Source organism: Ovis aries, chromosome 25, assembly GCF_016772045.2.
Source record: "Ovis aries strain OAR_USU_Benz2616 breed Rambouillet chromosome 25, ARS-UI_Ramb_v3.0, whole genome shotgun sequence".
NCBI lineage: Eukaryota > Metazoa > Chordata > Mammalia > Artiodactyla > Bovidae > Ovis > Ovis aries.
This window is the reverse complement of record NC_056078.1, coordinates 12,763,620-12,786,128: the sequence shown is the minus strand read 5'-3', so window position 1 is coordinate 12,786,128 and position 22,509 is coordinate 12,763,620. Positions and strand designations below refer to the sequence as shown.

The 22,509-nt window shown below is 53.4% G+C and overlaps 1 non-coding gene across 1 annotated transcript; it reads right to left on the bottom strand.

Moving 5' to 3' along the window:
- Positions 1-5,647: 5,647 nt before the first annotated feature.
- On the bottom strand, positions 5,648-5,720 carry TRNAE-UUC (transfer RNA glutamic acid (anticodon UUC)). The gene has a single exon. It is a non-coding gene; the product is annotated as a tRNA-Glu (tRNA).
- Positions 5,721-22,509: the final 16,789 nt, after the last annotated feature.

Here is a 22,509-nt window from a genome sequence, read left to right as displayed (position 1 = left end):
TCTCAACATGCCCTGCCCAGCCGTCTGCTCTAGCATTAAGCCCTAGTCATTGCCCTTCAGAAGTGTCATCTGCTGCTCTGACCATACAGCCCCCAAGGGAAATTCCTGTAGGGCTGGCAGTGAGGAAAGTCTGGGGGAAAGGGAAACTCGGGTTCCTTGTTTTTGATGCCACAAGAACCTGGCCTTTCCCAGGGAGGCCTACTGGTGTCTCCTTTGCATGCCCATCCTGAGCAGCCTGGCCAAGTGCCCTGGCGGCCACCACACTTCTGTTCACACCCACACTGAGTGGGCCCAGCACAGGCCTCCATGCCTCATGTGACCTAAAGCCAGGGACAAGTGACCCTGAGCAATCTCAGGGACATAAAGGCCCAAAGGGACCACTTGGTCTACGTCTCATCACAGAAAGACTGAGATTCCACCGAGACCGGCCAAGGCCAAAGGGTAAAGCCAGCCTCCTGGCCCCATGGCAGTGCCCTCTGCCCTCTGCCTGCCAAATCACCCATGATGCTGGTCTAGGCTACCGTGCAGTCATCCTCAGTCCTACTAAAGGGAGGCACATGAACGCAAATATTATTTTCATTGTATCAGGAGTTGAATGGTGTCCCCTCAGATCCATATATTGGAGTCCTGACTCTCTGAAACTCAGAATGTGACCTGATTCAGAAACGGGGTCTTTACAGATGTAATCAGGTTAAAATGAGGTCACTGGGGTGGGCCCAAATCCAATATCACTGGTGTCCGTATAAAAAGAGGGAATTTGGACAGAGTCAGGCCCAGAGGGAAGGTGAGGTGAAGAGACATAAGCTGAGGAGAGAGGCTGCCAAAAGATCCTCCCATCACAGCCCTCAAAGGGACCAGCCCTGATTTCAGACTTCCGGCCTCCAGAACTGTGAGATAATAACATGTCTGCTGTTCAAGCCATGCAGTCACTGGAAACTGATGCAGACTGGAAAGAAGGTCCTGGTAGTGAACTTAAAGCACTGTTAATTTTGGTTTTATTTTTTTTTGGGGGGGGGGTGCTGTTGGTGTTTCAGATTTTGCTGTTGTTTAGTCACTAAATTGTGTCTGACTCTTTGTGACCCCACGGACAGGAGCCGGCAGGCTCTTCTGTCCATGGGATTTTCCAGGCAATCATACTGGAGTGGGTTGCCATTTCCTTCTCCAGTTTCCAATTATTTGTATGCTTTTAGTTTTTATTATGAATCCACAAATTGAGGTGTATTTATCAACGGTCAGAGATTCAGGAGAGGGTGATGATGGGGAAGTGCATTCTAGGGGCCGAGGCCCTCCTGGGACGTGGGTTCCCAGGTTGCTGGGATAGAGGGCAGAGAATTGCTGGATATGTGGGTGGGCCACTGAGGTGTGGAGTGGATGAGGACACTACAGCCCACATCTCCCGCTGCCTTAGTGATGTTTTCTGTCCCCGCTGATGGCAGTGACCTTGATCAGGAACCCTATGGTGACCCATACAGGGCACCTCTATCCAGCCAAAGAGATGGAAGCAATGGGCTATGGAGTGCTTGCTTGTCCTTTCACATAATAAAAGGTCAGTGTTGTTCTAATGAAAAGGACTTTGCGGGCATTACTGCTGTAGGCATAATCACACAATATGGATTCTAAACAAAATCACACACCTCCGCTTGGTGAAACTTATTCCAGGGGATTTCAGTGTATTGTTTGACACCCCGTCGACTCACCCTGCTCAGTGCATTTTTGCTCTCACAGCAGCCCTGTCACTACTGGGTTTCAGTGGAAGCTTAAAAAAAGCAATTTCTCTGCAGGCCAGAGCTCAGCTTGCTGTGAGATCACAGGAGGGATTTACAGAACTCACAACCTTTGGGAAAATGACCAAATATCTTATTCTGAAAACTAATACCTAACATTTTGCTACCAAGAAAACATCTCCCATTAAATAGAAACCCCAGGGACTTCCCTGCTGGTCCAGCGGTTACAGCTTCACCTTCCAGTGTAGGGAGTGTGGGTTCAATCCCTGGTCGGGGGAGTTAAGATTCCCACATGCCTTGAAGCAAAATAAATAAAACAGAAGCAATGTTGTAAATACGAACTTTCCTGGTGGCTCCAGACAGTAAAGGATCTGCCTGCAATGCCGGAGACCTGGGTGTGATCCCTGGGTTGGGAAGATCCCCTGGAGAATTCCATGGACAGAGGAGCCTGGAGGGCTACAGTCCCTGGAGTCGCAGAGTCAGACACAACTGAGTGACTAACACTTCTGCTTTCAATGTTGTAACAAATTCAATAAAGACTTTAAATGGTCCATGTCAAAAAGTCTTATAAAAAAATAAATAGAAACCACTTCCAGGCATGAGACGCTTCCCCTTCCCACATATGGCAGACCCTCTGGAGTAGCTCTCACTGACCCAAACCAACTGGAGCTCCTCCAGAACAAGGAACCCTGTGCCCACCCATGTTCTCAGTCAGTCATCCACAGAGCGGGTGCTGCGTCCCTGGGTCAGAGGAATTCAGGGAAGGCCAAGAGATCACCGAGGGCACCGTTCTCACCATCTATTACTCAATAACAAACCATCCCCAAACTGTCCTAAAACAACACCGTTATTTCTTTTGCTCACGAGTCTTCAACATGGCAGGCCTCAGCAGGCCGCCTTGTCTCTGCTGCACTCCACTTAGCTTAGGGTGGCTCACAGGCAGGACTGGAATCACACGACTTGTGTCGTGTAGAATCACACGGGCTTCCTCACATGACTGTGTGTGGTGCTGGTTCCCAGCCCAGATCCTCTGGCTTCACTGGAACTATCCACCAGGACACAGACATACAGCCCTGTAGGAGCTGGGCTTCCTTACAATATGACAGTTAAAGTCGTATCACCTTCTGTATCCTCGCCTCCAAAGTCCCCCTGCATCCCTCCGTCACATTCTATTCATCATAGCAGTCACGAAGTCCAGTCCCCTTTCTAGGAGAGGGGAAACAGAATCCATCTCTGGATGGGGGTGGTGGGGGCAGGATTCTGGAAGAGCATGTAGGACAGAAATATTGCTGTGGTCATTTGCAGCCTGCCACATCCTGGTCCAGAGGTCGCACTGGGGAGTCTGGGTCAAGGGGGCAGTTTCCCAACGTGGTTCACCATCAAGAGTTAGGGACACAGTCCAAAAATGCCTCCCTACTGCTCCTGAAGTGAGTCTGAGCTAACACTGAACAGGCCACACCTGCGTCCCCTTTGGCCCCGTGGGCCCATCAGCACAAAGACCAGCAATAATCCTCTCTCAAGACTCCTCCGCTTTGGCTGTCTGTGATGCCAGGACTCTGATCTATGGAATGAGTCATCAGTGGCATCTCCTTCAGCAAATGACCCATTCAAAGGGAAGATTTGTCATGCCTGGGGCATTTTATGAATCTTGTTGCTTTGTCTGGCAGGCTGTGATTCCATTAGGAACAACAAAGCCAGCATGAGGTGATGCTGCCAGGGCAGATGCTTGGATCAAGGGCACATGGGAGGGATGGGTGACCCGTGCCACGGCTGCCTCCCCACCTACCTGAGGGAACTCCGGGTGGTCAGCTCCTCCCGGCCAAGATATTGTGGGAGTGGGGGCTGCAGGCTCAGTCTTGTACTCTACACTTGTGTCACCTGTGTGAGTGACTAAACGACCCTGAGCTGGGCTCCCGTGGACCCCAACACAAGGGAGGAGCTGGCCAGGCTGCAAAGACAGCTGTCTGCACCCAGGACCCAGGCCCATGTCCCGGACTTCCACTGCCTGGCGTGTGTGAGTGTGCACCACCGCCTGAGGCCTGTGCACCTGCGCACAGGTGACACTCACCTGTGGCCTCCTTCCTTACCTGCGCACAGGTGACACCCACCTGGCAGCGATAGGTGTCAAAGGGCTCAGCCCGGGAGTGCTGGATGCCAGGGGCACACCCTCTCCTCCTTCCCTTGCTCTCCCCGTGACGCCTAGCACAGTGCTGGGCACAGACGGGGGCCTGTGGCCTCCTGCTCATTCTCAGAACAGATCAAGGAAGACATGGACCTTAGGGTCTCTGAGACAGGATGGAGTGGGCTGTGGCTGTGATGCTGGGCAGGGCTGCTGCGAGGACCCCAGAGGGCTGGGGTGGGTGCGTTCCTACCCGTGGTTGGAGTTCCCTCCAAACGTCCATCTTCTGGATCTAACTATTGGACCTGAGACTCAGAAGGGACTGCAGCCATCTCCAAGGTCAATGGAAGAAAAGGGAGCACTTGAGTCCTTGGAAAGTGAGGAGAGGACTCCTTGGAGCCTCTTCCACTCCTGGTCTGACCCCCACATTTCTCTCCCTGTCACTAATCCCCACGGCCCCTCCGAGAGATTCTGTCCATTTCCTGAGCCCTTCCTTAGCTGCAAACCCCCTGTCATCAGCGCAGAAAGGGCTCAAAGTGGTGCCTGCCCCAGAGTGGGGGCAGAGTATGGGCGAGGACTCCGGGAACTGAGCGTGACAAGGACAATCTGCGGATGTCTCTCTCTCTCTTCCCCCCAACACCGCCCCCCAAGTGTTCCTATTCACCCGGCGAATCTCGACCTCGCGTGGCCCCGCTTTCTGCCTCCCCCAAGTCCTCCCCTGGCTGGAGGAGGTGAGGGAGGCTGCCTGTGTTCAGCACCCTCTCCCCCAACAACGGTCTCAGCCACCCTGCTTGCTCGCTCCCTGTTTTCTATGCCTCCCCAGCCCTCACACCCAATGCCTGGGCCCCTGGCTCTCTTGGAGGGACCTACTCAGCCTTTTCCAGTCCGTCTGCACCATGCACTCAGTCACAGCTCCTGAACCTTGTGCATCGTCTTGCTGCAGCTTGAACCACTTCTCAGGCTTCCCGCATCACTCCCTCCAGAACATGCTGGAATGCTCCTCATCTTCAAACCCAAACTCCAAGACCTTGTGCCTGTCCCTATTCCTTGGCTCTTTTTTGGGGGGGGGGGAAGAGGGGCCCCATGGCTCGTAGGATATTTGTTCCCCAACCAGGGATCAAGCCTGTATCTCCTGCAGTGGAAGCACGGAGTTCTAGCCACTGGACTGCCAGGGAATTCCCTCGGCTCTCTTGACAGGTGTTGTCTTTGTAACCGCCTCCTCTTCTGGCCCCTGTGGTCCCTGCAGCCCCCTGAAACCCCTGTGGTCCCCACCCTGCCCTGACTCTGGTTCTGTCTAAGCCTGAAAGCTGAAGGACCTCCACTCAATGGGCCAGAAGTGACCCTCTGCTGTCCATGTGCACTCAGCTCCTGGCAGCGCTGGACTGCTCATCCACCTGCCTGTGTGCCCCCACCCCCACCGCCGCCCCCACCCCCGGTCCTCTCCTCACTTGGCTTCCCAGACACACCCCTTCCTCTTCATCCGTGTGCCTTCCTTGTCTCCATTACTAAACATGGATGTGTTCACAAAGGATCCCCAACCTGGGCCATCCGTTTAGCCCACACTGACTCCTCAGCAACCCCATCCAGACCCAGCTTGAAACCCAGTCCATCCCACCCCCAACACTCTCCTCCGTCCCCCATCTACTCCCAGCCTCTCCTCCCCACTAAAGTCCACTCACTAAGAGGCCTGCTCTCCAGGGACTCTCTGCACAACCCCCAGAGGGCATCTCAGGCTTAGTGCATCAAAAGCAAACTCTCTCTCTCTTTTTTTTGTGGCTGTGTCATGCGGTTTGCAGGATCTTAGTTCCCCAAACTGGGATTGAACCAGTGACCTCAGCATTGAAAGTACGGTGTCTTAACCACTAGATTACCAGGGAACTCCCCAAAACAAACTCTTAACTTCCACTTTGCCCATCCCCAAACCTTGCTCGTCCTTCAGTTGTTCCCATCTTAGTAAAAGGGACCCTATTCACTCAGTTTCTCAGGACAAAGATCAAAGAGTTACAAGTGATTCCCTTCTCTCTTTCATACCTTGAATCTGACCCAACAGCATGTTCTGCTGGGTCTCCAGAAGACCCAGAATCTCATCCATCTGCACTGGTCCAAGCTGCCGTCCTCTCCAGGCTGTTGCAGTGGCCTCCTTCTTGGGCTCCTGCCGTTGTCCTCATCCCCTTCTCACAGTCCCAGAGGGATGCTAGGGAAAAACCCAGCCCATTGCATGGAGCAGGCAGTTGAGGTCCCAACCCCCCCAGGGTGGAGTCTCAGCCAGCTGCACCGGCTCACCTACCCCTGAGCCTGCAGCCTGAAGGGTAAGCGGTCCACAGCCAGCTCAGATGGGTGGGCATCACCCATCTGATGCTCACCCACCCACCTCCGCTCACACCACCTCCCTGACCTCAGCCTCCCCCTGCCTCCTCCTCCCCTCCCTCTCCTCCTCCTCCTCACTCCACTTGGGCTTCTCCAGCCTGCTGTAAGTGTGTGCTCAACCGCTCAGTCATGTCCAACTCTTTGCGACCCCGTGGGCTGCAGCCTGCCAGGCTCCTTTGTCCATGGGGATTCTCCAGGCCAGAATTCTTGAGGTGGTTGCCATTTCCTCCTCCAGGGGATCTTCCCGTCTTAGGGATGGAGCCCTTGTCTCCCACATCTCCTGCACTGGCAGACGCAGCCACTGAGCCACTGAGCCAGTTGGGAAGCGCCCCGCCCGCCCCAGGACTGCTCTTCTTTAAACATAGCAAGCCTGTTGGTACTGGGGGCTCTGCACTGGCTGTCGCTTCTATCTGGGAGATGCTTGCCCCTGACCTCTCCTTTGCTTTGCCCAGATGTCAGCTCAGATGTTTCTTAGCGGCCATGCTCTAAGCAGTCTCCCATGCTCTCCCTGCTCCACTGGGCTTTCCTTAGAATCCTGTTATGTTTGCATGGTTATATTTGTTGGTGTGCTTTGCACATGCATGTATGGGTTCACGTGAATGTAAGCTTCCAAGAACAGGGAGTTTGCTCTTTTGTGTCCCTGGTGCCTAGAATAATACTTGGAACATAGTAGATGCTTAAGAAATAGCTGTTGATTAACTCAGTAAATGAGATGATGTTGCATCCACATCAGGACATGTGGCTTCCTGGGTCTTCCCAACAGCTGTGTGCTATTCCACAGGAGGACATGCCCAGGGTTGATTAGCTGGCCCCTCACTTGAGGACCTTTAGCATTCTTATTCTTTTGCTACAATAACCAAAGTTGCATTGCACATCTTTGTACACCTATCTTTGCATTTATGTGTGAATATAATGAAAAATCAATAATTCCAGGCTCTGCACTTGCTGGATCAAGGAGTATGTGCATTTAAAGATTTGGTAGGTAATGCTAAATTGTCACCCAAGAGTTTGTTTTTTTTTTTTTTTTTACCAAACTATGATTTTGAATTTTTTAAATATTTGAAAATCCATATGTCAAAGAATGAATTAGCCTCACTCCTTTAAAGAGTCCTTGAAACTGAGATCAGGCTCTGGGACTGAGTGTCATTTCACAAGGGCGAGGCTGAGTCTCAGGGAGGGCACAGGGACTGTCATTCCTTGGCCGTGGCCATAGTAACCAGCACGGTCCAGCTGGCGTCCCACACCCCAGCCTCCTTCACTCTTACAGAAGTCAGCCTTCAGTGCCTGTCACTGGCTGACTTTGGGAAAAATTACAGGGCAGTCACTGAGAGTGGAGGGCTGTTATTATTCTGCGTTGTCAGGAACTTCCTGAAGCACCAACCCAGTAAGGATCTGTTCAGTGCTGGCTATGTGCTGCAATGGTGTGGACACAGCCTTCAACAACACAGAACAGCTTGGCCCTCAAAGAGCTCGCGGGGCACTCGAGGGACAGATAATGAACAGAAGAGTACATCAGATGGGAAGGAAGGCTATGAGAAAACCAAACCAGCAGAAACCGTGTGGTTGCCAGTTTCAGAAGTGGCTTCAGGTGTTCACGCCTCTGGGTTCTCACCCTCTTGTGCAGTTCCCCCGCTCCAAGTTTGGACTGGACCTGGGACTTGCTTTTAATGACTAGGAAAGGCAGAGTGATGGGCTGGCACTTCCAAGACTAGGTAAAAAATGCCTGTGAGGGACTTCCCTGGCAGTCCAGTGGCCAGGACTCTGCACTCCCAATGCAAGGGGCTCAGGTTCGATCCCTGATTGGGGAACAGATCCCACTTGCTGCAACTAAAGATTTGGCACAGCCAAATTACGTAATTAAAAAATAGAACAAATGTCTGTGAGAGTCTATCTCACTGGCATGCCCTCCCTTTCCCCTTGCTCACCTTGATGTTTTGAGCAGCACTAGGAGGGCCCATGTGCCAGGGATTGAGAGCAGCCTGGGAGGAGACCATTGTTGTCCACAGCCTCATAAGACAGGCTTATGCAGACCCAGCCCTGAAAGGACCCCAGCCTAGCTTGCCTGATGTTGTGAGAGACCCAGAGGAATAGCAAGGCCACACTCATATTCCTGACCCATAGAAACCATAAGATAAACATGCAAATACTGCCTTTAAGCCTCTATGTTTTGGGCTAACTTGTTACACTGCAGTAGCTAACTCACACAAAGGGGAATAGAGAGTTCCAGGGGAGGGGTTGCAGTTTAAAATAGGATAGGAGGGAAGGAATTATTTGAGAAGACTTGAAAAAGGGAGAGACTGAGCCTCGGGATTCCAGGGGCAGAGTTGGATTCTAGGATGCCACTTACCAGGGTGGCTGGAATAGAGCGAGAAGGGCAAGAGGCAGGGGCAGGAAAGAGAGGGATGGAAGGATGTCATGCTAGCATTTTTTTTTTTTATCCTGAACTTGGGGAAAGGGGACTTTGAGCAAATGCACATTTCAACAGGGTCCAGGTAGGCAATAGGTTTAAGGCAAGGTGTCGGGGGGTAGCAGGGAAATGGCCAGAGGGGTCAGGTCCCCAGTTTACTTGAAAGGTGACCAGAATAATAGATGTAGGGTGTCAGGGAAGAGTTCCTGCATCTAAGGGCGGGTGGAGGGGGCAGGTTTGGGGAAACCTGGTGGTTGGGGTTCACAGGCCCCAGATGCCTGTCTGACCTTGGGGCGGAGGGCTGAGCAGGCAGTTGGATCAGGCAGCATGTATGGTGCTTAGGGCCACAGGACAGGAGTGAGTGTGGGGGGAGGTGAGGAGAGGACCCAGGGGTGGGAGTGAGGCAGGGAGTCTGTAGTCCAGCCGAGGACAGCATGGGACCAAAGTGCTGGGTTACCGAGAGTTGAGGCCGAGCACTGACTTAGCAACTGGGACGGTCAGTGCAGAGTGAGTCCAACAGAGGCCTGTCTGAAGGACGGGGAAGTAAGAGTATATTGGGACCTGGTGGGAACAGTCTAGCTGGAGAGGGACACACTCGAAACACAGCATCAAGGGAACCAGGCCCAAGATGGGGAGAGGGCAACAGCTCCCAGGGAGCTGGTGGGGAGTCAGGGCGTCTGGTCCTCGGGAAGTTCCAAGGACCCGGGTGCTTCTGCAGCTCGTGCCTGCCTCCCACCCCCCACCTCACTGGCAGATGAGTGACCCTGGGGGTGTCAGCGGGGCTGGAGACCAACTGGGCGACTGCCTTTGGAATTTCCTGACCTGGATGAGGTTCCGCCTTTAATCTCTTGTTGCATCTACAGCCTTGTCTCATGTGGTTTGTGAGAAGCTGGGGGAAAAACCCAAAAGGGCTGACAGGCTTCAGAGAGGGGAGGAGAGACCAACCCAAGATGTTTTAAGTGAGCTCCAAGGTGCCTGTGGGGAGAAGGACAGAGACTCAGGGGGCATGTCTGAGCTGAGGGTGCAGCCAGGGGCTGCTGAGTGTGCAGCCAGGGGCTGCTGAGTGTGCCGGGCTGCAAGACCAGCCCCAGTCAGGCACCCGCTGTGGGGCTGGACTTCCCAAGCCTCAGTTTCTCCATCAGACAAGTGGAGTGACTGGGAACACCACCTCACAGGCTGTAGAGCAGGAGCAGGAGGTGGGCAGTGAGCCTGTGTCCTTCTGGGAGAGGGACCCGGGTGGCACCAGTGGTGGCAAGGGCAGAGTGCCCTGGAGAGTCAAAGTGTTGCTCTGAGTGATGAGGGGGGAGGTGCAAAATCATATATGTGAAAGTACAGACCTGCCACTGAACTGAGGAAAAACACCGTCTAAAACAGCATCTGCTTCCCTTCCTTTTTGTCTGGGCCCAGGAGGATTTGCTGCCTCTCAGGGGCCAAGAAAGCAGGTAGTGAGAGCAGGACTGGAGGGCTGGATGTCTTGACAAATTGAATTTTCCTTCTTTTCTGGCCTCCTGGGAGAGATATTGTGTCCTGCATTGATGCAAATGTGTTCAAGTGCACTTTTCACAGACTCAGAAATAACGAGCCGCCTTTCTGCTGAGGCCTGGGACCGTGAAAGGACCCTCTTGCTGAAGGTGGCCCGTGGCTGGTCACAGAGTCTGTGGCTGGCACGGGGGCAGAGTCCAGGTGCCATGATGGGTGAGCCAGGGGAGCCTGCAGAAGGCGTGCAGAGGGCAGCGACCCCAGGAAGCATCTAACGCACCCCATTTGCTGTGGGGAACCAGGCCCAGAGAAAGCACTGAGCTGCCTGGGGCAGGCAGGGAGTCCTGGGCACCTGGCCTGCTTCTCCCTGCCCTACCCTCCAGGCCATCTCAGACCAGGTTTGCTTCTGGGAAGGAGCAAGGAGCTGTCAGCCAGCAGTTGGTCTTCAGCCAGGAGTTTGGGCTTTGGCCAGGAGTTGGTATTTGTTAAGAGATGGAAAAGGTGAAGCTGTTATCAAGAGGCGGTATCTGAGGGTTGAGTTCACTGCAGGGTCTCAGGAACTAGATAGCATCAGCCTGCCCTGCCCAGAGGACATGAAGGAAATCTAGGGCGGTCACACATGGGAGCTGCCTACTCTCTGGCTGGCCTGCCTGGTGCTCCTGAGAGCCCGGAAGATGGAAAACAGGTTAACAAGTCCAGGAGGAAATGAGCAGAGATGCCTTTGCTGCCAAGGGCTTGGTTCAGCAACCTGATTACTTCTGGCTTCCTTACCGGCCTGACGCTGGTAGTGATGGCCATTTCTGGCAGATGGGCGTCTGGGTTTGGAAGTTGGAAAGGGGTTCTTTGGAAACCTTGGATCCTGGTCTGCATGGTTCTCAGCTTTGCTAAGTCTCAAGAAAATGTGGGCTCCCAGGTGGTCCCCATGGCTCGATATTTGCCTCTTGTTTCACAATGGGTGGGCTTCTATTTAGATGGACCCCAAGAGCAAGAGAAGGTTCTGCTGCTGAGAAAACTTCACCACCCACTCCTGATTCACTGAACATGGTCATGGATTTTCCTTTCATGGGATAAATAAAATAGTGGCAGACTCGGCAAGGTCATTCTTACCTTCCTTTCTCTTATGATCTGCACTAATTGAGGCTGAAAAGCTAATTAAATTCCCAGCCTGCCTTGAACTAAGTGTGGTCAAATAATACAGTTCTGGTAAATGAGATATAATTGGCAGTCAGCTGGGGGTTCTGGGAAGACTTGTTTTCTTGATTAAAGAGCCATAGGTGGCTGGTATTTCTAATTTTCACTCTGTTTCCCTTCTTCCTGCCTTGCAGTGGATGTGACGCCAGGAGTCGTGGCAGTTATGTTGTAACACTGAGGCAGAACACATGAAAAAGAGGCAAAGCCCTTATGGAGACAGGCCTTGACACGGCTGAGCTGCTGAGCCTAGGCCGGCAGCTGCCAACTTGCAGGCCTCTTGTAAACTGAGGTGAAACCAAGCTTTATTTGTTTAAGCTGTTGTGTCTGGAATTTCTGCAGCTGAAAGCATTGCTGGCTAATGCACACCACGATGACAAAGCATCAGCCAGGATCACAGGTGACAGTGAAGCCCTGCCTGCATTCCCATCACATTTTGAGACAGGGGTGTGTCCACTGCAACCCCCGGGAATGACAATAATACAAATAACATTTCTGAGTGTTCATTACATGCCAACTATCCTAAGCACTTGGCATATTGACCCATCTGATCTTCCAACAAATCCCATGGGGAACGTTTTACAGGTGTCAAAGCTAAGGCACAGAGCGGTCGAGGGAACTTGCTCAAGTTAGTAAGCGGTGAGCCAAGATGTGAATTCAGAAAGTCTGGCTCCAGGATGCATCCTCACAGTCACATGTGATACTCACCCCCTCTCTCTCTCTGCAATCAGGAGTCGGGGGAGACCAGCACAGCCCTGATCGAGGCTTCCTGTCCTGAGCTTCATGGCTGCCGCGTTCCTTCCTTTCTCGCACTTCTCCCGGGAAGCCAGCTACCTGCTAAAGGAGGGTGGAGAGCAGGATCAGGGCTGGGGAACTGTGATCTGAAATGTTTGACAGCCTCAGGCTGGGGCAGCCTGTGGGGCGGCTTCACAGACAGCCAAGACCTTGGGCCAAGACCCCTCCTCTGCTCCAGGGCATGTACGAGTGAACACTGCCAGTATTTTTCTCTTCCTTCTCCCATTTCCCCAGTTGACTGACCCCACGTCTGATGAACATCTTTTCCATTTATTTTTAAAGCTACTTTAGTATTCAGTAATACTGGTAGTCTTATAGGCTGGGGAGCTGGCTGTCTCTTCATCACCTATTATCACGTAAAGCATTTTTCTCATTATTCACTTATTTCTAGTGTGCTTTGTTGCTCTGCAGGCGTTCTCGAGTCGCGGTGAAACAAGGCTAGTCTTTGCTGAGGTGTGAAGGCTTCTCAGTGCGGTGGCTGCTCTTGTTGCTGAGCGCAGGCTCTAGGCACACTGGCTCAGTAGCTGCGGTGCATGGCTTAGCTGCTCCTCGGCATCCAGAATCTTCCCGGACTAGGGACTGAACTCCTGCATTGGTAGGTATCTACCTGCCTTATCCACTGCACCATCCACTGCCTGTACACTGCCTTACCCACTGTACCACCAGAGAAGTCCTTAAAGCTTTTTTTTTTCAATTGTGAAAGAAATGCATGGCTGCTATAAACTCTTAACATAGTTCAGAAGTGTTTGAAATGCAAAGCATGATTTTCTGCTCCTATGTTTTCAACCTCCAGGGCCTTTCCTCTTAATTCAGAGGGAAAACATTGCCTATGAGATTGGAGTGTGTCCTTTTAGTTTTCCCTAGCAAACGCACTCACCCTTGTAAGATACACATCTCTTATCTTAAATTAAAAAAAAAATCAGACTATACATGGCATTCTGTAAATTGTTGCTTCTCCAAAATTAATTCATGGACTTAAGTTTGGTTCATTTTAGGAAGGAAGTACTAAAATTCCCTCAGTTAACTTTGTGTCCATGGACACTAATTGTTTCCAAGGTGTTGCTTTTGTGTACTTGTGTGCTATTTTGGGTTGAAGGGGTTCTGGCAAGTGGTATGGTCGTGTGCATGTGCACACCTATCACCATCAAATAGGTGTGACAGGCATGGCCACATGCCCTTTCTCACTGCTGTCCCAGGCGCTCTCCCACTGACTGAGCACAAGAGTGCTCCTCATCCATCCTCGATAATTGTAGATACTTTCAATACTTAAAATGTTGCAAACACCCCAGTCACAACATGCAGTACCCTAATCTTGGTTTCTAAATACAGCCCCGCTGAAAGGAACCAGGAACCAAGGCTCCTTGGAGAAATGATTGATTCCAGAGTTGGGACAGGGAACTTAAAAATGGGGTTAGAGGGACTTCTTTGGTGGTCCAGTGGCTAAGACTCTGTGCTCCCAATGCAGGGGGCCAGGGTTTGAGCCCTGATCAGGGAACTAGATCCCATATGCCACAACTAAGACCCGGCTGTTGTTGTTGCTGTTAAGTTGCTTCAGTCGTGTCCGACTCTGCACAACCGCATAGATGGCAACCCACCAGGCTCCCCCGTCCCTGGGATTCTCCAGGCAAGAACACTGGAGTGGGTTGCTATTTCCTTCTCCAATGCATGAAAGTGAAAAGTGAAAGTGAAGTTGCTCAGTCAGCTAATAAGTATAAATAGAACTTAGAAAAATTATCATTTGGCAACAATTGTAATGATAACTGATACAGACGAGGATCAGCAGCAGATGCCAAATTTGTGGGTGAAAGTTTGAACAGGAATAGTGGAATCACTGAACTTATTTATTACAAAAGGAAAAGTAGTAACTTGGGGCTTTCCCAAGGCAGAGCGGGGGTCTGGGAGATAAAGCTATAGTGGTCCTTACGGGGGAGGGGAGGATAGACAGAGTTCCAGCTTCACGTCCTCCCAGTGGATGATTCTGAAAGCTTCTCAGGGGGGCCCAGCAGCCCCCAGTCCCCATGGTGACCACCCCCTCTATCGGATTTTCTTCTCTCTTACTCCTGCCTCTTGCCATTGGCCCCCAAACCAACTCCTACCCCAAGTCCTATCTCAGGCCCTGCTTGGGTGGGGACCAAGGCAACCTGCTTGGTGGGATGCTGAGCCCCAGGATGCCCATGCAGCTTGGGGAGACCAGTCAGGAGCAACTGCCATGGTTGAGTTACGGGCCATTGCGGGTGGGACTGCTGGGTGGGGTTGGAGGGTTTGCTGATAGAACAAGGGGAACAACAGTACAGTCGTGGTGGCTCTGCCCCCAGGCTTTGGAATGGAGCACTGGAAGGACGAGGTTGCCACCTGCTGCTATGCCAGAGACTTCCGGGCAGCGCTGTGCAAGGGCTGTTAGTTACCCTGGAGGTGCCTTCCGGAGCATCAGAGTGACCTTCGTGGGCGGCATCAGTGCACAGATGCATGAAGCCCTTGCCTGGATGAGCTCACCGTGGAGGGAGTGGGGAAGAGAGGAAGCGACCAAGAACGGAGGCTCCTGGGACATTCCAAAGTCCACATGTCAGGACAGGAGGGTGAGGCCAGCCAGGGGACCAAGGAGGGTGGGTGGCAGGTGAGGTGAGACTCTGAGCCAGCTGTGTGAGCTGGGATTCTGCTGCTGCTCTGCAGGTCCCAGCCAGGGAGGGGAGCGCTGCCAGGAGGGAGTGACTCACCCCGTCAAGGGCAGCCAGCAGTGTGGAGGGCGCGACAGCCTGGATGTGAGCGCACCCCCAGACATCCTGAGATCCAGGGAGGAGGGGTCGGCTGCCTCGGGAGCCACTGCATCTCTGACGTGTCATTAGCCCTCGGGAGGAGGACAACTGACCTCTTTCCCTTTATGGCTTTTTAAAAATCTGTTTTCTACTTTGAGCAGATGTTATTTTTTTGTGTAAGAAAAAAACAGTGAATTTTATTTTATTTAAAAGTAAGTTAGGATATTTGTACATTATATATCAGCTACAGGATTAATATCCAAAACATGTATACAACAAACTCATACAACTCAAAAGCAAAAAAAGAAAAAGAATGAAAGAAATTTGATTTAAAATGGGCAAAGGACCTGAATGCAGACTCACCTCCTTTCAGCATGCTTTGCTATACTGTGCATCACAAATACTGCTTTTTATTTTTTCAAATTAAATGTCTGCAGCCAAAAAAAAACCAAGTAAGTTAGGTTCCAGACATGTTGTAGATTCTTTAGGCACAGTGGTGGGCTAGTGATAATCTCATGGCTCCCAAGTGGATCGGGGGACTTTACACCCAGGGGAGGGCAGTTCACCTGGGTTTTGGTTCAGTGGGGCTGGACTTCTAGGTGATCCTGAGCAGCTTCCCCTGGAGAGAATCAGACCCGCATTTCAGACAGCCTGTGTGGAGTCTCTTGATCCCTCTGTGGTGCTCCTGCCTCTGTCCATGAGGACGAAAGAGTGGCCTCTGCACACTGGGTAGGTGAGGGGCAGAGGGGCATCACTGCTGGTCATGCTGTTTCTCTGCCGTGACCTCCCTCAGAGAACAGGCGTGGAGGTCATTGTCTCCTGGCCCCAAGGCTGGCTCAGCAGGACCATCTGACTGCCATCACAAGTATTCATGGTTAAGACAGATTTATCAGCATCACCTGCTACATGGTAACTGAGCACCCACTCTGTGCCATCCACCATTCTGGCTGCTGGGAATGTAGCAGTTAAGAGAAGATGCAGTCAGCGTAAGGTCAGGGACCATTGAACCATCTCATCCTCTGGTTGGGTGGCATCATTGACTCAATGGACAAGAGTCTGAGCAAACTCATGAGACAGTGAAGGACAGAGAAGCCTGCCATGCTGCAGTCTGTGGGGCTGCAAAGAGTGGGACACGACTGAGTGGCTGAACAAAAGCAACAAGGGTCAGGCAGAGGGGGATGACTGTGGCTGTGGATGCAACGAGCAGAGGCGGGCCCAAGGCCCTGAGCTGAGCTGCTGCTACAGTCCAGTCCACAGTGCCTCTCCTAGTGGAGAACTGAGAGTGGCCAGGCCTGGGAGCCCCTGGCAGAAGCAGCCCCACACCAGGTGAGGAGTCTGAGGACTGGGGCAGAAAGTGCTGCTCAGGGCCCTGAGTGAGTGCCCTTCTTCCAGCCTCAGCCCACTCCCTGCCCCTCCTTCACAAAACGTTCCAAGCTCCCTTACCCTAACTGCCCATGCGGAGCCCCTGGCCCCACCTGGCATACTGCCCAGGAAAGGTGACCCTGGCCTGTACCACAGGGACAGGTCACAGGCACTGGCTCCTCCACAGGACAGGCCACACTGGAGTCATTTACAAACACATCACAGGACAACTCCAAGCCAGTTGAAAATCAATGCGGTAAAACAAAAAAACAAAAACCAGAAGCCTGCTAACTCAGCAACCGAGAGCAGCTTTCTCTGGACCCTGGGCTCTGGGTGGTTTCTATGGTGACGGGCCTTTGGGGCGTTGGGGCTTTGGACCCCTGGAAATGTGCGCTGCAGTTCTTCTCACAGCATCTCCACCAACTGTCTTTTCAGCGGAGTCTCCAGAGTGAGAACCCTCTCATCACTTCGTTGTTCTGTTAGATTAGCCTGTCTTTTCCAAACTGTGCACCAAGCGTGAGTTACCTTTATAACCGAAAAGCCAATACTTCCATTAAGATTCAGAGGAAAGTTTACAGTTTACTTATAAAAACAATAGAAGAGGCTCTGGCCAAGCTGAGTTGGGTAAAGTGGGTGCCCGAGGGGTCTTCTGTCCAGTGCCTGACCCTCTGCGGAGCCTCTGGGTGTTTGGCAGAACACAGAAGTGAGCCGGTTGCCGATTCATGGATCCCAGGGCCTGTTGGTTTGGGCCTGGAGTCTTCTTGGCCTCTGGGTCTCCTCCTGTCCCTGGCCCCTCCCATTTTTCTTCTTCCAAAATGACCAAAAGAAATACAGCCTCCCATTTCAGTGGGAGAAAAAATTCATCTAAGTAGCCTTTTAATAAAAACAGAGTCTCTTGCTTGATCACAAAATCAATTAGTTGGTAGAGAATTTTATTAGTCAATCATGTAAGTAATTAAAAATATTGATTGATGGGGGCACCAGGGGCTGAAAGCGGCTGCTTCTCCCCAGCAATGTGGGGCAGCGGCTGGCATGGGGGCACCGGGAAGTGATCCTGAGTGGGGGCTTTTAAATCACTCCCCAGTGTGCCTCTCCCAAGGTCAAACCAGGACACATTAGACAAGGGACTCAGCCGATCTCGGAGCCTCCGTTTTCTCATGTGGAAAACAACAGGGCTGATAATATGGGACTCTCTCGCGGACTGAGACAGAGCTTGGATGGTGAGTGGCATGGCTTGAGGGCTCATGATGGGGGGGCTGTATACCTGACTGTCAAGGAATTCTAGGCCAAGGAATTCAAGTTCAGTCTTGTCCCGGGGCCGAGGGTGGGAGGGACAGAACGGTCAGGGGGCCTGGCCTTCTGAGTCAGGCCTCGCCAACAGGCAAGGGGTCTGCTGGGTTAAGTCTGACCAGAGGTAGATCAGGTGATGTGGGCGCCCAGCCTCCTTTGCTCAGCACCCAACTCAAGTTCAAGGGGAGAGGAAACGGACTCCCTGTTGGCAGGGGAGCGGCAGATTGCTAAGACAGCATGTGGAACTAGAACACTTTTGTGGCCAGTTTTGGAAAATAGCACCTGCTGCCTTGGATCCCTTCCTGGAGGCCTGAGGATGGTGTCCTCGGCCTTGAGAAGCACCGGCCTTGGGGCCTGCTGCGGAGGGATCTTGAAGGGGGAACAAACTTCCACTGACTGAGTGCCCTGCCCTGTGTCTGCCTCCTCTTCATGGCACACGCGGTAGAAATCACTGCCCCGCTCCACAGATGAGGAGTGGGGGTCTGGTGGCTCCACCACTTAACTGCTCATTGTAAGTTCTCTCCTCCATTCTGGGCCTCCCAGTCCCCTGGTCCAGTGGATGCAGGGAGGCCCACCTCCTCCTGGGAGGCCTCTCAGGATCAGACTCCATGGGTGCCTCCCTTAACATCTAAGAGATCTGTGTAATGGATCAGGAAGATGGGGCTCTCTCCAGAGGGAGGGGAGGAACAGAGCCTGAGGGTCTTCTGCCGACAGCCCCTTCCTCCACCTCCTTGCCCACAGGGTGCAGCCTTGCCTGAGGGTCCTCAGGAGGGAACCCTGGTCTGATGGGAGCCCAGGTTCTCAGGACCACCTGGGACAGTCACCCCCACACCAGGCCCCGGTCCAGCTGCCCCTTCCTCCCAGAGAACCCTGTAAACCTCACCTGTCTGGGCCCTAAAGGCTTGCCCCACCACGAAGGCTTCTGAGCTTCTTTCTTGGCACACGATTTTGCAAAGCCACCCTCGAAAGCGGGCCCTGGAGGTGCTTGTATGCAGGCTGTTTGTCCTCTGTAAAGCCTGGCTATTTGTTTAGACTAGCTGACATTTCCATGGTCTTTTATTAAAGAAAATATCCTGGGGAGAAGGCAGGATGTTTGCACACAGCTTATACCCTCCGCCTCTGGTCCCCAGCGCCCTGGAGCGGGTAAGGTGGTAGGGGTGCCAGCCTCTCCCCCACCCTTCTTCCCTGAGAAAGGAGGGGTGGTAGGCAGCCCCCTACAGGTGCAGGGATCCTCCCAATCTCTGCTTGGCCACATGCTCTGAGGGGCAGGACAGACAGAGGCCAGGCAAGACCACCTTCTTGGTGGACTGTAGTCAGTGACCCCACGGGGGACTCCGGCCAGCTCCGTCGGCTGTGCACTCTGTTAGTCTTCCTCTGGCTTGTGTGTGCTGTGCCCTTTGCTCTCCTTTGTGTCTTTATTGTCAGCATCTGCCAGGGGGTCCCCCACAGTCAAAGGGCTGAGTTAACTGCTGGCAGGCTCCATTCTGAGCTAAGAAGCCTAGTTATTCTGTGGGATCTGTCTCAAGGTGCCAGGGGCACCTGTGGCCAGAGGAATCTCCCTCCCCGTCAGCCATCACCCAGGCACTTCTGAGGTGGCCGCACTAGGGTTTTGCCTTCCTCCAGCACCAGACAAAGGTGTCACAGTCACACTGACTGGGGTGTGGGTCCCAGCCCTGCACAGCTGCGGACGAGGGCCTGCCTGCTGAGCGGCCCTCTGGGGGGCCCTAAGGTGCTTACTGGACCTTCCCCAGGGCAGCAGCCTGGGGGGTCCCCATCTCCCTCACCGTGACTGGAATGCATCCAGGTACAAGGTCCTGGAACCTGGCTTTGCAAGCAGATGGAACACTGGTGCACTCCAATGCTGTGTTCTTACCTGTCCTGGAGGAAAGGGGAGAAGGACAGGATCGACACTGTCATCCGGCGACACCTGGCAGGGAGGAGCAAAGATCGGAGCTGGTCTGGCCTTAATTAAATCACCCACGGGCCCGGCTCACAGTTATAAATTGCTCTCACTTCCATGGACCCATTTCAAGCAGAGCATCCTTCCAGGTCTGTGTAAACAAGCCCACACCCTCCACTCCAGCTCCCGCCTGCAAATCACAGGAGGTGTTTCCATTTTAACTGAGATCAACTACTGACAATTAGGGATCCTTGGTCTCATTCATCATGAAAGGGCTACACATCTGTGGATAAGGAGAGTACAACTGCCTGCCTCCTGAGAGGAGACTGAGCCCAGGCCTGGGGCGGGCCCAGTGGGTGGGGCTGAGCAGGTGGGGTTGGGAGTGGGGAAGCCTGGATTCTACTTACTGGAGGTGGGGATGATCCCACCTGCCAGGAAGCACCCCTGGGGGTCAAGTATTAGTCTTGATAACAGACAGGGTTGGGTGGAGTCCCGGATGCTGAGAGCCTATCTGAGGGGTCAGGCCTGGGCCTCCTCACAGGAGGGGGTGGGTTCGGAGGGTGGGGGAAGAAAGGGAAAGAAAGGGGACACAGAGGGAAGAAGAAGGGGAAAGGGGGGAGTGGAGAGAAGCAGCATCTCGGTCCTAGACCAGAGCGGACGCCTCTCACCGGCCTCCCTGCTCCCCTCGGGTCCCCCAACACCCCCCTTCACACAAGCATTAGCCAGAGCGAGCTTTCCAAACGACAGTCAGACCCTGACACTCCTTCATGCAAACCTCCCAGCAGCTTCCTGTCGCCAGCAGAATAAATTCCACATCCCTTCTGATGCCCCCCAGGGCCCTTCATGCCCTTCTGGCCCCTCTCCATCTTCAGCCACTTCCTTCCCTGGGACCACGCTGATGCCCATCCATCCTTCCAGCCGCAGGTCCCTGCACGTTTCTTTCGGTTGGGCCCCCGTCTCCTTGCCTGTCTGGCTTTTTGTCTCTCTCAAGCTCAACTGTCATTTCTCAGGAGAGGCCCTCCCTGAGCACTCCCAGCCATCCCACGTGAATCACCTCCCAGCAAACCCTGTCCCCTCGGCCCGTCTGCCCCCTTCACAGGGCCTGCTGGTCAGAGTTGGCGAGCACGCTCCTTATTGACCTGTCGGCCGTCTCTCTGCTAACAGAAGTAGGGGACTCACCTGTCTGGGCCGTGCTCTGAATGGCTGCAGGCACACGAGTGTCGCCCCTCCCTCCGCAGGCCGTCAGCTCAGTGAGGGCAGTGCTCCTTCCGCCACCAAGCCGGGTGCACGGTGTGATGCCCTGACCTGCATGGGCTCCGTCCACTGGGTCACGGTGCTGATCCTCCCACTGTACAGATGAGGAAACACTGCCTCCCAGACCCCGTGCCCTGGAGGGGCGCTCCCCAGTGAGCGGAGCAGCAGCGGGGATGGCACTGGCTGGAAGGCCTGTGCGGACCCTCCGCCGAGGCCCTGCCCCTGACCAGCCGCACATGGCCCGACGCCTGGCGGCCCTCCAGCTGTGGCGGACATCTGCTGCAGCTGGGCCTGGCCTGCAGCTCTGCCACGTGTGTTCTGTCTCGAACCCTCCACTGGGGACGCCCCTGGTGATGTGAGACTCACACTGCGATTTCCTGTGATGTAATTAGCTCCCCGGAGCCTGGGGAGCAGCCGGCTGCAGGCGGACGGAGGGTGGGCTTCCCTGCAGGTGTGTGTGTGCAGGCACATGTGCCCCTGTGTGTGTGTGTGTGTGTGTGTGCATGCGAGTGTGTGGAGCTGCTCCTCGGGGACAGAGGGGTCTGGGGTGGAGAGGTAGCACAGTTGGTTCTGCTTTTTAAAGAGATAGTGTCATGGGCTGTCTAAAGGCTTTGGAATCTCAGAGGCCACACTTCCTGATGCTCCACCCCATTCAAGCTCTCATGAGCCTCAGTATACTCATCCGTAAAACAGGACAACAGTTGCACCTCACTCTCAGGTTCACCATGAGGATAAAAATGCAGGACAAGTGCTGAGGGCCACTCCCGCCTGGAGAAGGTGCTGGGAAGTGTCGTGGAGAGGACTGGGGTGGGGCAGGAGGGAGACCTCGGGGTCCAGCACACTTAGTGGCGGGACCTTTGGGAAGCCGGGAACCTCAGAGGCCACCTCGTTCCCAACTACTCAGGAGGCAGCTGGGAAGGTCCATGAGAGGTTACAGGTCCAAGAAAGCCGGCCCGGTGCCAGGAGCTAGGGAGACTGTCACGCTCACGGCTGAAATCTAAGCTCTGTTCAGGCCTCCACTGCTGGGTGTGGGCCTATTAGGGGACTCTGCTTTTTCCCCTGGAGCCTCCTGAGATCTCCCAGCCTGGGAAGATGGAGAGTGCCAGCCCTTGGGGATGCCCAGGGGTTCCCTGGAAGCTGGCAAGGGGCAAGAAGCTTCAGCACCTGTGCTACACTGCACAGAGAGGGTGCACCCACCCCTCCAGCCAGGCTTGTGGGTTTTCTGGGGCTGCTGGGGCAGGGATGGGGTAGCTGAGATCACATACCAACCCCTCCTTCTCGTGGGGCTCACCTCCTGTCACCTCTTGTCACGGGCCTCCAGGGTGAGTCCTCTGGAGGTTCAGGGTCCATGTTGCTCTCCAAGGTGGTCTCCTCCTTCAGCAGCCAGATTTGGGATGTGGGGAGGATTAAAAACAAGAGAAGTTAATCCCAATCTGCATCTTTGTGTTAATCATTCAGTTGTGTCCAATTCTTTGCTGCCCCGTGGACTGTCGCTCGCCAGGCTCCTCTGTCCATGGGATTCTCCAGGCAAGAGTACTAGAGTGGGTTGCCATTCCCTCCCTGGGGATCTTCCCAACCCAGGGATCAAACCCAGGTCTCCTGCATTGTAGGCGGATTCTTCACCATCTAAGCCACCAGGGAAGACCAATCCCAATCAGCTATATGTAACATAGATAACTAGTAAGGAACTCCTATATAGCACAGGGAAGTCCACTCAACACTCTGTAATGGTCTATATGGAAAAAAATCTAAAAAAGGGTAGATACATGTACATGTATAACTGATTGTTTGTATAACTTTGCTGTATACCCAAAACTAACAAAACATTGTAAATGAATTACACTCTATTAAACAAACAAAAACCAAGAGCA